The sequence below is a fragment of the Glycine max genome, chromosome 12, assembly GCF_000004515.6.
Source record: "Glycine max cultivar Williams 82 chromosome 12, Glycine_max_v4.0, whole genome shotgun sequence".
Lineage (NCBI taxonomy): Eukaryota > Viridiplantae > Streptophyta > Magnoliopsida > Fabales > Fabaceae > Glycine > Glycine max.
The window spans coordinates 13,346,045-13,361,572 of NC_038248.2; the positions used below are offsets into that span (position 1 = coordinate 13,346,045).

At 32.7% G+C, this 15,528-nt stretch overlaps 1 pseudogene; it reads right to left on the reverse strand.

Moving 5' to 3' along the window:
- Positions 1-2,180: 2,180 nt before the first annotated feature.
- LOC100819137 (uncharacterized) lies at positions 2,181-13,063 on the reverse strand (annotated as a pseudogene).
- Positions 13,064-15,528: the final 2,465 nt, after the last annotated feature.

A 15,528-nucleotide genomic window follows, 5' to 3' on the forward strand; every position in this document is an offset into this window, starting at 1 on the left:
TGTTAAGAGGACAAGAGGGAAACTTGCAAAACAAAGGACTCCGACGTTCAAGTAAGTATAAGCGTTAGGAGAATAAGAGAGAGTATGAAAACATAAGTATGCAAGCAGGTGTGCATGTGTGTTCGGGATGTGTTGAAGGTTCCACGAAACCTGGTATTTCTAGGAATGGAATAGAGCTGCGGGTCCTTGTTTGTAGGGGTTGTTATAGCCTTTGCAAATAATTATCGACTTATAGATAATAGCCAGTAGCTTTTAGATAATGTTAGAGATAAAAGCTAGTAGATAATTGTACCTTATAGATAATGTGTGACCTTATAGATAATTAACTACATACCAAGAGATAAGAGATAACAAGATATTCAAATAACAAGATATTAGAGATAACTTGTCAGTTAGGGAGCTCGGTTGCTAAGGGTCGAGTGTTCGTGCTCTTGTTCCAGGGCTGAAGTGGAGTGTTGACACGTATCTTTGAGTGCCATGTAGGGTGTCACGTGTATTTTGTGGACCCTGGATAGTACAATACATTTATATGTTATAATTTCTCTCTTACTATTTTTCCCATTTTCTGTTATAATGTCTTTTATCATATTTTTCAATTTTTTTCGCCTTTTACCTCAATTTTTAATATGTTCGAAGTAGAAAGTTTGCTTTTACTTGTTTTATTTGCTTCACACAAAGTTAAGTGCATAGCATTTGACCAATTATTTTGGTAAAAAATCACATTTGACCAATTATAGAAAAAGGGTATAAGAATTTTTGTAATTTCATGTGTTGTCTCTGTTAAAAGGAAAAACCCCTTTTAGACAAGGATGTCACAACCAAAAAGAAACTGAAAAATAAAGTGATAAAGAGATGAAATTACATGTGATACCTTTGAGATAACAGTATTTTTTATTTGGTAACCAATTTAATTAGGATCTTAAGCTCCCTAATGGTACCCCTAAGATATCCCCATGAGTAGAGATGTAAACAAGTCGAGCCAAATTAAGTCAAGCTCTTGAAGCTTGGGTTTGACTTGTGAAAAAAATCGATGGTTCAAACTTGATTCATTTATTTAAGGTTAAATTACAATTTTGATCCCTCAAGTTTTAGAAATATTAGGCTTGAGCTTAGCTTGTTTAGTTCATTTATAACATAATTCTTTTCCTTTTATGAATTTTTTCTTAAATAACTTTTTAACTTTATCAATATAATATTTAATAATTATTTAAATACTAGATAATTATCTACTTATAGTAAAATGAGCTTAACCTATGATAAGGGAAATTTAAAAAAAAAATTAACAAAAGATGTACTAGATAATTAATTTAACTTTTTTAAGAGATAAAATTAGATTAATAAAAAAATCATTTACGTAATATATATATGAGCTTACAAAGTTTGAATTCAGCTCATTTAAATAATCAAGCCTAATCTCAAGTTTGGATTTATTTATTTAATTAAACAAATAAGCTTAAAAAATAATTAACAAGTTAAACCCGAATAGTTCACGAAGAACTTAGCTCATTTACACTTAAAACTCAAAAGCTTCGATCCGTTGGACCAGATGAGACTAATTTTTTGTCAGAATTTAATCACACTTAAAATTCTTCGTCCTCCCCAAGAATATTATGTGGGATCAAATTCAGGTTCATCTCTTACAAATTGAGTATGTATTGTCAATTGAGTTACACCTATCAGATTTTGAGATAGGAATATCTAACAACTAATAGAATGCTTTTCACTAATTTCCCAATAACATTTTTCTAGAGAATAACTAGCTTACCGATGTAACTAGTCCTTCTTTATGATGCCCTTTATTTTTTAAGCAATTTCAAACGAAAATGCTAGTCCATCCTTTTTAAAAACACTCAATTATAGTATTACATTTTCAACCATAACACTGGGAAAATAAGCATCATTTTTCATTTCATTTTTACTTTGGTGTTGGTCGTCTATGTGTTTTCTAATGTAAAAAGAACTTTGAGGCCGGGAATAATGCCTTTATCATCAGTTTTCATATTCGAGACACAAGTATTGTCTTGTTATCTATGCTACCTTTTCCTTCAACGTTTACTATTAAAAAGGCACAAGCAAACAAAGCACAAGAGGTTAGCAAAACCCCTATAAGTAAGACACGATAGCAATTGATCGGTGCTTCAAGAAAAGGACAAAAGTACATCTTTGTCAATGGACAATCATGCTGATGTTCAAAGGAATTAATGTTGCACCAGATCTTGGTATATACTCTAGAAAACCAAAAACATAACATTAACAGCTCGTGGACCATGGACACATAATCTAATCAATTTTGGACCACCCTATTCAATTGGACATACATCAACCAAGGGCTAACTTGCTTGAAGCAAAAGCCAAACCAAAGACGATGTTTATGTATCAAGAAAAATAAAAATAAAAAAATCTCAAGATACTGTTTCATTGAGGCACTAATTGATGTTATGTTCACCAAACCAGCTTCCCTCAGTGTTTCATCCATGTCAGTCAAGTAAAACTCATCGATAAAGGGTTCTGTGCACTTATACAATGTAAACAGGACAGGAGATAATTCCTACAAGACAACAAAAAGAAGGTTGATTATGTTCCTATTTGGACAACAATGTACATGTACTATTAAGTTAATGATGTGCGATGGATGATGAAATTTCCAACAAAATTATCCTAGAATTAAATCCCAAGATCAAGCATTTCCCAAAGGGACTTTGTGCTGCTCCTGATCTCATTTACACATATTTTACTTGTTAATAATCACAGGTTTAGCACAATTGAAGAAAAGGCCATTCAAAATAGACTAAGATAGTCCCTTATCTTATTTTTTTGGTTTCAGTTTGATCTAAACTTTGGTCCCTTAAAGCGTCACTATTACACCAAGTTAGTTTAGTCAATTTATCACAGAAATATGGTCAACTTGGTGAAATGTGACAAACTGAGAGATGCCATGTCAGCCAAAATTAATACCGGTTAGTGAAAAAACTGGAATAAAAAAAGAACCAATTTAGTCCAATATACAAGGGGTTAAAGTAAAAAAATTTAAATTTAGGAGACCAAATTGATACCAAAAATTAAGATGAGATATCAAAATTCTATTTAAGCCTACAAAATATTTATGTATTGGTTATAAAGAATAAAGCAGGAAAGCAGGACAATGCAATACCTGAACGACCTTTGACTTCATCTGCAGAAGACAGCAATAATAATATGAGCATTTGTGATAGGAAAATGAAACCAGAAGAGAGAAAAAGGAAAAATATAATGATGATATTATATACCGAAGAATCTATCAAAGCTAGTGTGCCTCCGGGCCAAAGGAGACAGAATGCTTCCCTCACTATATTCACTATAACTCTTGTGACATTCATGAAACTGCATAAAGTCAGGATTCCAAACATTAAAATCCACTAATATCTTATGAAAAATTGTTAGAGCAATCTATCTGTGCTTCTATTAATTGTCATGGAGAACACATTCAAAAGATGTTGGTTAGGACTTGTGAATTGCAAGAGAAGTAGCACCTACAAACTATTGTTCGCTATTTCAGTTGTATGACACCTTTCCTGAAATGTAGCTATAAATCCAAAGACTCCCACTAGAGAAACAAAATTCATGTTTGCATAAAGCTATACTCATCATGAAAAGATTACTCAACTGTGGTAATATGAAATTGGGAAATCCACAATTGATATAATGCAAGAACATTGAAAAATATTAGTTTCTAGATAGAATTCAGTGTTTCAGTTATATGAATCTTCAAAAATCCATATGCCTTTTCGCCTTTTTCGCCTTTGATTACAGTAATCATATCACATATCAAGAAAAGTTTGTTCTCATCAGCACAGAGGAACCTCTTTATGAAACTTCTTTTGGAAAGGTTTCTGACAGGTATAAATCCTGCATGAGGTATGGTCAGACACTAAAGTACTTCTCCCACTGAGGATTTGAACTGTTGTTCACTATATTATGAGAAGAAACCAGCTCATTACTCTAGACCTAACCCTTGTTGGTGAAACAGTGAAACTTTAAAGGAGGATTAAACAGGAAAAGAAAAGGCATACCACAAATGCAATAGAAACAAGATTGAATGATTTAGAAGGCAGGCCTGTGTCTTCCCCATTTGCATGTATCCATCTGATGGGAAATTTTCTTGGCTGTGCTCTCTTTTCCTTATGCTTAGCCACAGCTAGAAAATAGGGTGATAGATCTAGCCCCTGGAACAAACATGTCAATCACAATTCGCAAAACACATCCATACCAAGTATAAGGCTTCTTGTATTCTTGGCAAAATCAAGTTGACCAAGAATAATTTTATGTTATGTTGACTCTCCAATCTCCATCAATATATAGTATTCAGAAAGAAAATTCATTCATCCATTAAAAAGTCACGGTAACTTTGGCTGTGAGGAACTTGTCCGCAAGATATCTTGTGCTTATACCAATAGAGCATCCAATATCTAGAATGTCATTGATCACAGATGATTCTGAATACTGTATATGGTGTTGTTCAATCGCAAGAAGCCAATTGCCACGCAGTATCTTAATTGCTTCCTGTGTTGAAGAAGCATCTGAAGCTGCTCGTCTAGCTATTGACATTGTAGCAGCCTCTGCTTCTTGCTGCCTATAATAATTGAATCCAGATTTTATAATAATTGCTTTTTTTCAGTTTGACAATAAAATAATTACTAATAGATTTCCATTCACATGATGCTTAACAAAAGAGCAAGTCCAGGAGACACCTAGGATTTAAACAATTTCTAAATAACAATAAATCACATAATACATGGGAAAATCTCATAATTTTGTCAATAGAGTGCAAGAACCAGATACTTGTGTTCACAAGCAAGCCACTAAAGTTTCACACATGATAACCTACAAAACAGACTCATTCTTTAACCAAAGCATGTTATTAAGGTGCAATGGTTCCAGCCAAAAGAAAATGTTTCAACAAACATTTGTCAGCTATGTCTGTTGCCATGAATATCATGGATGGGTACCACGTCAGAAGGCACAATCGTATATTTACAACAAGAAGATGGAACTTCTGACACAACTCGTCTAAAATAGAATCAAAACTTTTGTGATGTTTATGCTACGTCTATGTTTCAGTGGATGAAAAATAGCATCATGACTTCAATAAATTTGAACTTATGAAAACAGCACATACTGTATGTATTATGTAACACAAAAGGAAGTGCTGGAAGAAAGAAACACAACCACTTGACCTACCTAACAGGAACATGTTATAACTTATAAGTTATCTTTTTATCAAAAAAACGAGTGGCCAAACTAAACCATCCATTGACATATGGGAAATTTTAGAGTTACGAGTTACCACATACCAGCCATGTAAGATTGCCATCATCATATGCATGGAATGGATTCAAATAATTTGCGAAGTGAATTAAGCAGTCACCCCTTTGTTGATAATGAAATGCACATGTAAAGACAACAATGACTAGAAGGGTAACACAAAAAGTAAAAACAAAAAAGTCAGAAAAATACAATTGTTGGACATTTTAGTGTAATTGATCTCTTTATTATGTTAAAATAAGAGTGCACGCTTGTTTTAATGTAATAACAAGATGTTCGGTTTAGGCAAATTTTGTAAGTTACATGGAAGTTACTAAAACTTCCATCAACGGTTGGAAGTTACATGGAAGTTACTAAAACTTCCATCAACGGCAGTTTTTAAAAGAAAAAAAACTTCCATCAACCGTCAAAAACCACTTGTTCTTTGATCATAAATAATCATTCTGGTTCAGAAAGCATAACGGGTGAAAAAACATACAAGACCAAAACAAAACTCTTGAATTATAATCTTCTGATTTTATCCGATTGAACAATTTTGGTTGAACCCCGAAATTTGATTCAATCTGAAAGTATTATACACGACTTCAGATTTATCCAGTATTATCTCGATTTTCAAATTAATCAACAAAAGATTGAATCAAATCTTTCGAGATGACGAACGATAGTTCGAAGATGACAAGCAAGTTTGCGAAGTTGGACAAGTTTGAAGGGTAGGATTTCAGAAGATGGCAGAAGAAGATGCACTTTCTCTTGACAACATTAAAGGTGGTGTATGTGCTGAGTACACCAATGCTGATGTTTATGGAAGACGAAACTCTGGATCAAATAAGGAAGCGTTCGAAATGGGAGAACGACGATTACATTTGTCGTGGACACATTCTGAACGGTATGTCTGACTCTCTCTTTGATATTTATCAAAATGTTGAGTCTGCTAAGGAATTATGGGACTCTCTTGAATCCAAGTATATGGCAGAAGATGCCTCAAGTAACAAATTCTTAGTTAGTAATTTCTTTAATTACAAAATGATTGATTCAAGACCTGTTATGGAACAATATAATGAACTGCTACGGATTTTGGGTCAGTTTACTCAACATGATTTGAAAATGGATGAATCCATTGCAGTTTCATCTATAATTGATAAACTGCCTTCTTCTTGGAAAGATTTCAAGCATACCTTGAAACATAAGAAGGAAGAGTTGACTCTGGTTCAACTCGGTAGTCATTTCATGATTGAGGAGTCGCTGAGGGCTCAGGAAATTGACAAAGTCAATGATAAAAATGTAGCAGGTTCCTCTTCCGTTAATATGGTAGAGGAAAGTGGAACAGTTAAGCAAAATTACAATGCTAAAGGTAACAAACGAAAATTTCAAGGAAATAAGAACAAAGGTCCAAACAAACAGACAAAATTGTCATGTTGAAAGTGTGGGAAACCTGGTCATTTAAAGAGGGATTGTTGGGTGTTCAAAGGAAAGAACAAGGCTGGTCCAAGTGGGTCTAATGATCTTGAAAAGCAACAAGATCAGATTGTAGTGAATAATTTTAATTCGAATACGAATTCAAATTATGTATCACTAATATCTGATGCATTCTATGTGCAGGATGATGACGTTTGTTGGTGGTTTGATTCGGGAGCAACAAGTCATGTGTGCAAAGATCGTCGTTGGTTCAAGGAATTTAGACCAATCGATGATGGCTCTATTGTGAAGATGGGCAATGTTGCAACTGAACCAATCCTAGGATTAGGTTGTGTGAATTTAGTTTTTATTTCCGGAAAAAGTTTGTATTTGGATAATGTCTTATTTGTACCTGGTATCCGTAAGAACTTATTGTCTGGTATGGTTTTAAATAATTGTGGTTTCAAGCAAGTACTTGAAAGTGACAAGTACATCTTGTCAAGACATGGTTCGTTTGTTGGATTTGGTTATCGTTGTAATGGAATGTTTAAATTAAACATTGATGTTCCTTTTGTTCATGAATCTGTTTGTATGGTCTCGTGTAGTTCTATAACTAATATGACAAAATCAGAAATTTGGCATGCTAGATTAGGACATGTTCATTACAAAAGATTAAAAGATATGTCAAAAACAAGTATGATTCCTCCTTTTAATTTGAACATTGAAAAATGCAAAACTTGCATGTTGACCAAGATCACTAGGAAACCTTTTAAGGATGTTAAAAGTGAGACTAAAGTCTTAGACCTTATTCACAGTTATTTGTGTGATTTGCATGCTACTCCATCATTAGGTCATAAAAAATATCTTGTTATTTTTATTGATGATGCATCAAGGTATTGTTATGTATATTTATTAAATACAAAAGATGAAGCTCTTGATAAATTTAAAATTTATAAGAAAGAGGTAGAACTTCATCAAAATGGGCTAATCAAAACTCTTCGTACGGATAGGGGAGGTGAGTATTATGATCTGGTTTATTTTCAATCTACTGGAATAATACATCAAACTACAGCTCCCTATACACCACAACAGAATGGTGTAGCCGAAAGGAAGAATAGAACCTTGAAAGAAATGGTGAATTCCATGTTATCCTATTCGGGTTTAAGTGAAGGATTTTGGGGTGAGGCTATGTTGACAGCCTGTTACTTGTTGAACCGAATTCCTAACAAAAGGAATAAGGTTACCCCATATGAACTTTGGCACAAAAAGACACCAAATTTGAGTTATCTCAAAATTTGGGGATGTAGGGCTGTAGTTAGGCTTACAGAACCTAAAAGGAAAACCATAGGTGAAAGAGGTATAGATTGCATATTTATTGGATATGCTGAACATTCTAAAGCATATAGATTCTATGTGCTAGAATCTAATGATTTTGTTGTTGTGAACTCGGTTATAGAGTCACGGGATGCTATCTTTGATGAACAAAGGTTTACATCTATACCTAGGCCAAAGGACATGAATTCCATGTCGAAAGTCTCAGTTAATATTGAGGATATACCTTCAACTAGTACTGAAACTAGAAAGAGTACGAGAGTAAGAAAGGCTAAGTCATTTGGTGATGACTTTCAACTCTATTTGGTTGAAGGGTCAAGGAATGATATTGAATTTCAATATCAATATTGCCTTAATGTTGAGGAAGACCCAAAGACTTTTAGTGAAGCAATGACTTCAAGGGATGTTGTATTCTGGAAAGAAGCAATCCAAAGTGATATGGATTCCATCATGCAAAATAATACCTGGAAATTGGTTGACTTACCTCCTGGATGTAAGCCATTAGGATGTAAGATGATCTTTAGGAGAAAGATGAAAGTGGATGGTACTGTTGACAAGTACAAAGCCAGATTGGTTATCCAAGGCTTTAGGCAAAAGGAGGGTATTGATTTTTTCGATACATATGCTCCTGTTGCTAGGATATCCACTATTAGACTGTTGTTAGCACTTGCTGCTATCCACAATCTGGTGATTCACCAAATGGATGTGAAAACTACATTCTTAAATGGTGAATTGGATGAAGAGATATACATGAAACAACCTGAAGGGTTTGTTATGCCAGGAAATGAAAATAAGGTGTGTAAACTGATGAAATCTCTTTATGGCTTGAAACAAGCGCCTAAACAATGGCATCAAAAATTTGATGAGGTTGTGTTGTCTAGTGGTTTTGTTCTAAACCAAGCAGATAAATGTCTATACAGCAAGTTTGATACTCATGGCAAAGGAGTTATCATTTGTCTGTATGTAGACGACATGTTGATCTTTGGTACCGACCAAGATCAAGTTGATGAAACTAAGGCATTTTTGTCTTCTAAGTTTGATATGAAAGATATGGGGGAGGCGGATGTGATCTTAGGAATAAAGATCAAACGTGGAAACAATGGCATTTCCATCTCTCAATCACATTATATTGAGAAGATATTGGAGAAATTTAATTTTAAAGATTGTTCTTCGGTAAGTACTCCCATTGATCCTAACCTGAAGCTATTACCTAATAAAGGTGTAGCAGTGTCTCAACTTGAATACTCAAGGGCGATAGGATCACTCATGTATGCAATGATTAGTACTAGGCCTGATATAGCTTATGTTGTTGCTAAACTTAGTAGGTTTACAAGTAATCCCAGTTCTCATCATTGGCAAGCTATGAATAGAGTATTCAAGTACTTAAAGGGAACCATTGACTATGGTTTGACATATACTGGATTTCTTTCGGTTATTGAAGGTTACTCTGATGCAAGTTGGATAACCAATATGGAAGATTATTCATCCACAAGTGGTTGGGTATTCCTCCTTGGAGGAGGTGCTATCTCTTGGGCATCCAAGAAACAGACCTGCATTACAAATTCAACAATGGAATCTGAATTTGTAGCTTTAGCAGTAGCTGGTAAGGAAGCTGAGTGGCTAAGAAATCTGATCTATGAGATTCCATTATGGCCCAAACCTATACCTCCCATGTCTATCAGGTGCGATAGTCAGGCTACTTTGGCTAAGGCATATAGTCAAGTGTATAATGGGAAGTCTAGACACTTGGGTGTTAGACACAACATGGTTCGGGAGTTAATCATGCATGGTGTGATATCAGTGGAGTTTGTGAGAACTCAGCATAATTTGGCCGATCATTTAACCAAAGGGTTAAGTAGAGATCTCGTGAAAAGGTCGGCTGTGGGATTAGGATTAAAGTCCATCTGAAATCTCTTATGTTAAGATACCCAATTCCCATCTAATATGACATTAGGTGCTGAATTCAATGTGGAAAGCTTAACATGTAGAGATTGGAACACATCATTGAAAGTATCCCAAAAGGTATGTGTTCGGTTCTGTAAGTTAAGGAGGTTGAAGTATTACTTCTCAATGGTTCTTTTGAAAAATTGCATTTGCAGGTGAAAGAAAGAAAAGGACTACCTATATAAGCATGAAGTTTAGCCGCTTCAAGAAGCTGGGACTTGGCTTTGATATGCTTATGAAGGATAGGGACACGGGCTAGTAAACTAGTGTCGAGCAAGAGTAATGTTATAAACTATTGTGCAGATTATCTTCATGTATTCATTATGAATAGAAAGGGTTCAATCCTTAGTGACACCCTGATATTCGAATATTTGAAACGTGTAATTTGCTAAGATGAAATTCAATCGTCACGATATTTCATCTATGCAGTAGTTTGGTGTATGTTATGACTTTGGTGATTTGATCGGTAATTACACTAAAATGGGGGAGGTTTGTTGGACATTTTAGTGTAATTGATCTCTTTATTATGTTAAAATAAGAGTACACGCTTGTTTTAATGTAATAACGAGATGTTCGGTTTAGGTAAATTTTGGAAGTTACATGGAAGTTACTAAAACTTCCATCAATGGTTGGAAGTTACATGGAAGTTACTAAAACTTCTATCAACGGTTGGAAGTTACATGAAAGTTACTAAAACTTCCATCAACGGCGGTTTTTAAAAGAAAAAAAACTTCCATCAACCGCCAAAAACCACCTGTTCTTTGATCATAAATAATCATTCTGGTTCAGAAAGCATAACGGGTGAAAAAACATACAAGACCAAAACAAAACTCTTGAATTATAATCTTCTGATTTTATCCGATTGAACAATTTTGGTTGAACCCCGAAATTTGATTCAATCTGAAAGTGCTATACACGACTTCAAATTTATCCAGTATTATCTCGATTTTCAAATTAACCAACAACAATCAGGGTACACTAAAGACTGGTTTTGAATGTTGTCCAGCTCCCTATATAAACTTCTGACTCTAAAATCTCTTTCGCCATTTGCCTCCAAGGTATGTTGTTCTTCTTGGCTGTACTGTGCATTCACACGGAAAAACCACATTCACTTTCCGATAAAGACATGTTTGACACAACTTCATTTCATCACCATACCATCAAACATTAGTTCAACGTAACACAACAACAACAAAAATCTTTTCCTACTAGGAGTTGGCTACGTGCATCAAACTAGTGACCTAGCCAATTTGAAATGCCAAGAGCCAACAAAATAAATCAGCTATACAAATGGCAGCACAGTGTACACGGCTCACACCTTGTGGGGTTTGAATTGGTAGATGTACGCAGCCTTACTCTTTTAACTAAAGGCTATTTCCAAAATTTAAACCCTGACCTCAAGTCACTACTCACGCAGCCTTACTCTTTTAACTAAAGGCTATTTCCAAAATTTAAACCCTGACCTCAAGTCACTACTCACTAGGTAGTAACAAGTAAATGGGATGTCTATTGACGTTTGATTTATCTAACATTTCGTATGGATGATCACCATAATATCACATAATTCAACTACTAGATTTGTTATATTCGTATTCTATAAATAGTTATTAAGAAAGATGTGGGAACTTATGAGTGATTTATAACCGTCAAAAACCTAATTATGTGAGAGATGTGAGAGACTAAATAAAAAATGAGAAGAGAAAATTAAAATAGAACAATGGGTGACTTATAGAAAGGGTAAATAGGATTTTAAATAAAATTGGAAATCAGATGTAAGTAAGAATGTTTAAATTATCTAAAATTTGATATGCATAAATAAAAAATGAGAAGAGAAAATTAAGAATGTTTTAATTATCTAAAATTTGATATGCATAATGAATTGATGATTAACATTAAATCAATCATATGATTCAATAGTACTAACAAGTAATTGATTTAAGTAAAAATGAGTATGGATCTCTTAAATAAGGTATGGATTTGACCCATTAGAGGTGATTACTAGATTCTCCGTCAAAAATATTGAATACTTCGCCCAAATTAAATGACATGGTTACCAATTATATGATTCAATAGTTTGATTAATAAATTTACTTTATCATAAAAAGTTACCATCAGATGTGGTCAGTCAAATTCTTCGACAAAGGTGATAAATACTTCACCTAAATGACATGGTTACCCAATTATATGATTCAATAGTTTGATTAGGATTGACATAATGGCCAAGTTGAGCCAGTCCATCAGGCCAAACAGTGAAAATGAACCGACTCAAGCTCGATTAATATTATTTCAAGCTGAAATTTCTTAAGCTTAGTCCAGTCTTATGTCGGATTGTCGAAACATTGAGTCTATCTGGACCAATTTAAAAATAAAAAAAATAAATTTTTGAAAAAAATTAAAGACAAAACTTTATTAATTATGCCTTTTTAAAAAAATTGTGATATAATAAATTATATTAATAAGTTATTATATTTTATTTAATATTTATTATATAGTATTAATCGGGTTAGCAAGTGTCCCATCAAATCAGCCCAACCCAAGTTCATTTGGCTAGCTTGTCGGGATATACAGCCCGGTCAAAAAGGCTCATTGCTGTATAGATTGCCTTTTTTCTAGCCCAGTCTGGTCCTAACTAGGCCAGCCAATCCATCAGACCAAGTCCATTTTGTGGGCCCTGTGTTTATCAATAAAATTTACTTTGTGATAAAAAGTTATTAAGTGTGTAAAAATGAACATAAAATGTCATACAAGGTAGAACGATCTATACATTTCTAGTTTACAAGCAAAAGTTACCATTAGGAAAGTGAAGAATATAGTATGAACCTTATCAAAGCCCTTCTAGAACCATGCTTGAGGACAGAGAACACGGGCTTGAAAGAGATGAGAGCTTGAACGATACGTGAAAGAGGGGTCTCCCCAACCCACTTGGGTCGCTCCAGCTTCCCTTCTTCATACCCACCCATTTGCACCAATGCCGCCACGTGAACCGCCCAGTGCCGCCCTCTCGGTGGCCGGGCCGTGGGGGTGGTGGCATTGCCGCTTGGGGAGATCACTGCAGAGAGGTTCTGAAGTGGCAACGACAGAGCCATTGTTGTGTTGTGTGTGGAACTCGGACAATCGTGGCATGCCAAGTGGCAAACAAAGACATTGCTATTTGCTATGCTTCGTCGCACAATCTCATCTGCGTGTAGTAACATGCCACGTGGAATTTGAATGAAACTATGATATCTTTTAACTGTTCTCTTGAGTAAGGATTTAAAATTTGCTTTGTGTGCCCTTGGAAAATGTATTTTGGAATGTAAAATTCGCCAAATGGTTTTTTTTTTATCTTTTACAAAGTTTAATTTATTTTTTTCGGTTTAATTTTTTTAAAAGTTTATTTTGGTTATTTGTCTTATTTTTTTATTTAGTTGAATTTTTTATTTATTTAAGAATAATGTCCTTAATAATTTAAGAATATTTTTTTATTAAAAATGAAGTGATGGGAAGGGAAGAAAAGTGAACTAAAAAAGTTCATTTTAAATAATTAATAATGTCAATTTTAAATAGACTAAAAGATTAAATTAAAAAAATTAAATTGAACAAACAAGTGATAATTAAATTTTTTAAAAATAAAGAATTAAGTTGAAAAAAAAGATAAATAATCAAATTAAATTTTTTAAAAGATAAAGAACCAAACTAAATCAAGAAAATAAGATAAATGACTTTCGCACTATTAGCATAATACACTAACCAACTAAGCTAATAGGTCAATTATGTTATAAAATAAATAATGTTATTATATATAACAGTAAAAAATTTAATGTATATTTTAATGCACATGTAAATTTAAATAAAAAAATTTGTGAAAATTAATTTTGATATAACTCATACGAATTATATAGTCCGTATATTTTTTATAAATAAAAACATTTACTATTTAAAAAAATTAATTTATAAATAAATTAAAAAACATACAAATTAGTTAATTGTATAAGTTATATCAAATTAATTGTCACAAAACTTATTATATACATTAGAAATTTTACTGTTATATATAACAATATTATTTATTTTATAACATAATTGGCCTATTAGCTTAGTTGGTTAGATCGTTGTGTTAATACAATTTTTCAAAAATACAAATTTTTAAATAATTATATTATTAATAATAGAGTTTCTTGACTTAATAAATAATATTTTATTTTAAATAATATTATATTTGCATTGAATATATTATAAAATATACCTTAATCTTGATGTATTTTTTCTTTAATTCTACGATTTTGTTAGATATAATGTTAATTAAATACTTGGAGTAACAACTTTGTTATCCATAATGATTCTCATTTAGATCAAATTGAACTTTCCAAATAAATACATGTGATATATACCAAAAAATGTTAAGATTATTAATGCACTGTAACAACAAGTTAGGTTGACCAAATTGTGTCCCAAATATTATCGAATCTTGATTGGGTTAGTTCTAGATGGGAGTGGGTATATGAATCAGTTTGACCCATCAAAGGCTCGACCCGCAAAACCTGTGTTTTAGACGGCCTAGATAAGTCCGATTTGTGAAATAAATGGACTCTTTTTCAAGGTTCATATCCGGTCCACAAAAGTCTATGAATAAATGGACTAATCTGTGATCCCAAAAAGTAATTTAAAAAATAATATTTATCATATTTAAAAAAAATGAAAAATGTATAAAATTAGAAGAAGAAAAAATTGATTTCACTTTTTAAAATAAAATCGATCACATTAAAATATTCTAATATTTTAAACATAACAAATTAATTATAACAACCTAATTAAAGAGTGAATTCTTAACGTAACAAAATAATAATATTTGTCCAATAAACTTAGGTAGATTAAATAGGTAGTTTGTGAGTCCACATATAAAACGTGCTAGTTTCTTGAGCGTAAGTACTGGACTAAAAAATTTGATATAAATATGCCAATTAAAAAAAAATTCCTTATCCGCAAGATTGACAAACTTAATGAACCCAGTACATCTAAATCTGTATACCCACCCTTATTTTCAGATCCACAAAATTGGCCACATCAAAACTTGCACCGGGTACATACACAAGTTAACCGGTCCCATCTCATAAACACTCCTATTTTTTAAGTTTATCACAGGAATCTTCATGTTTTTTTTTCACACCATGTTTTCATTGTGTAAACTTTAGTATGTTTGCTGCCACAACTTTAACCTTGATGTTCATTCTTGAATATCTCGTTATAACCCTACATGTATTTATTTACATCGTGTTAGTTATCACTGATTTTAATTCTTAAAAATATTGGTTAGCATTTGTTTAATATGGATTGCTATTTGTTTCAACTTAATTAAACATCTTTATTTTTTTTTTACTTAATTGTTTATATGATAAAATAAGTTTAAATAAAATCTTTGGAAACTTTCTAAAATGTTCTCTTGTGCTATATCTGTATTAAAAATGAAATAGAGAGTGAAAAAAAAAGAACACTAGAAATAAAGTGAAAATAAATTGAATAAATAAAAATAAGAAGAAAAGAAGTTAAGAAATTTCTCAACTCAAATTTGAATGAGTA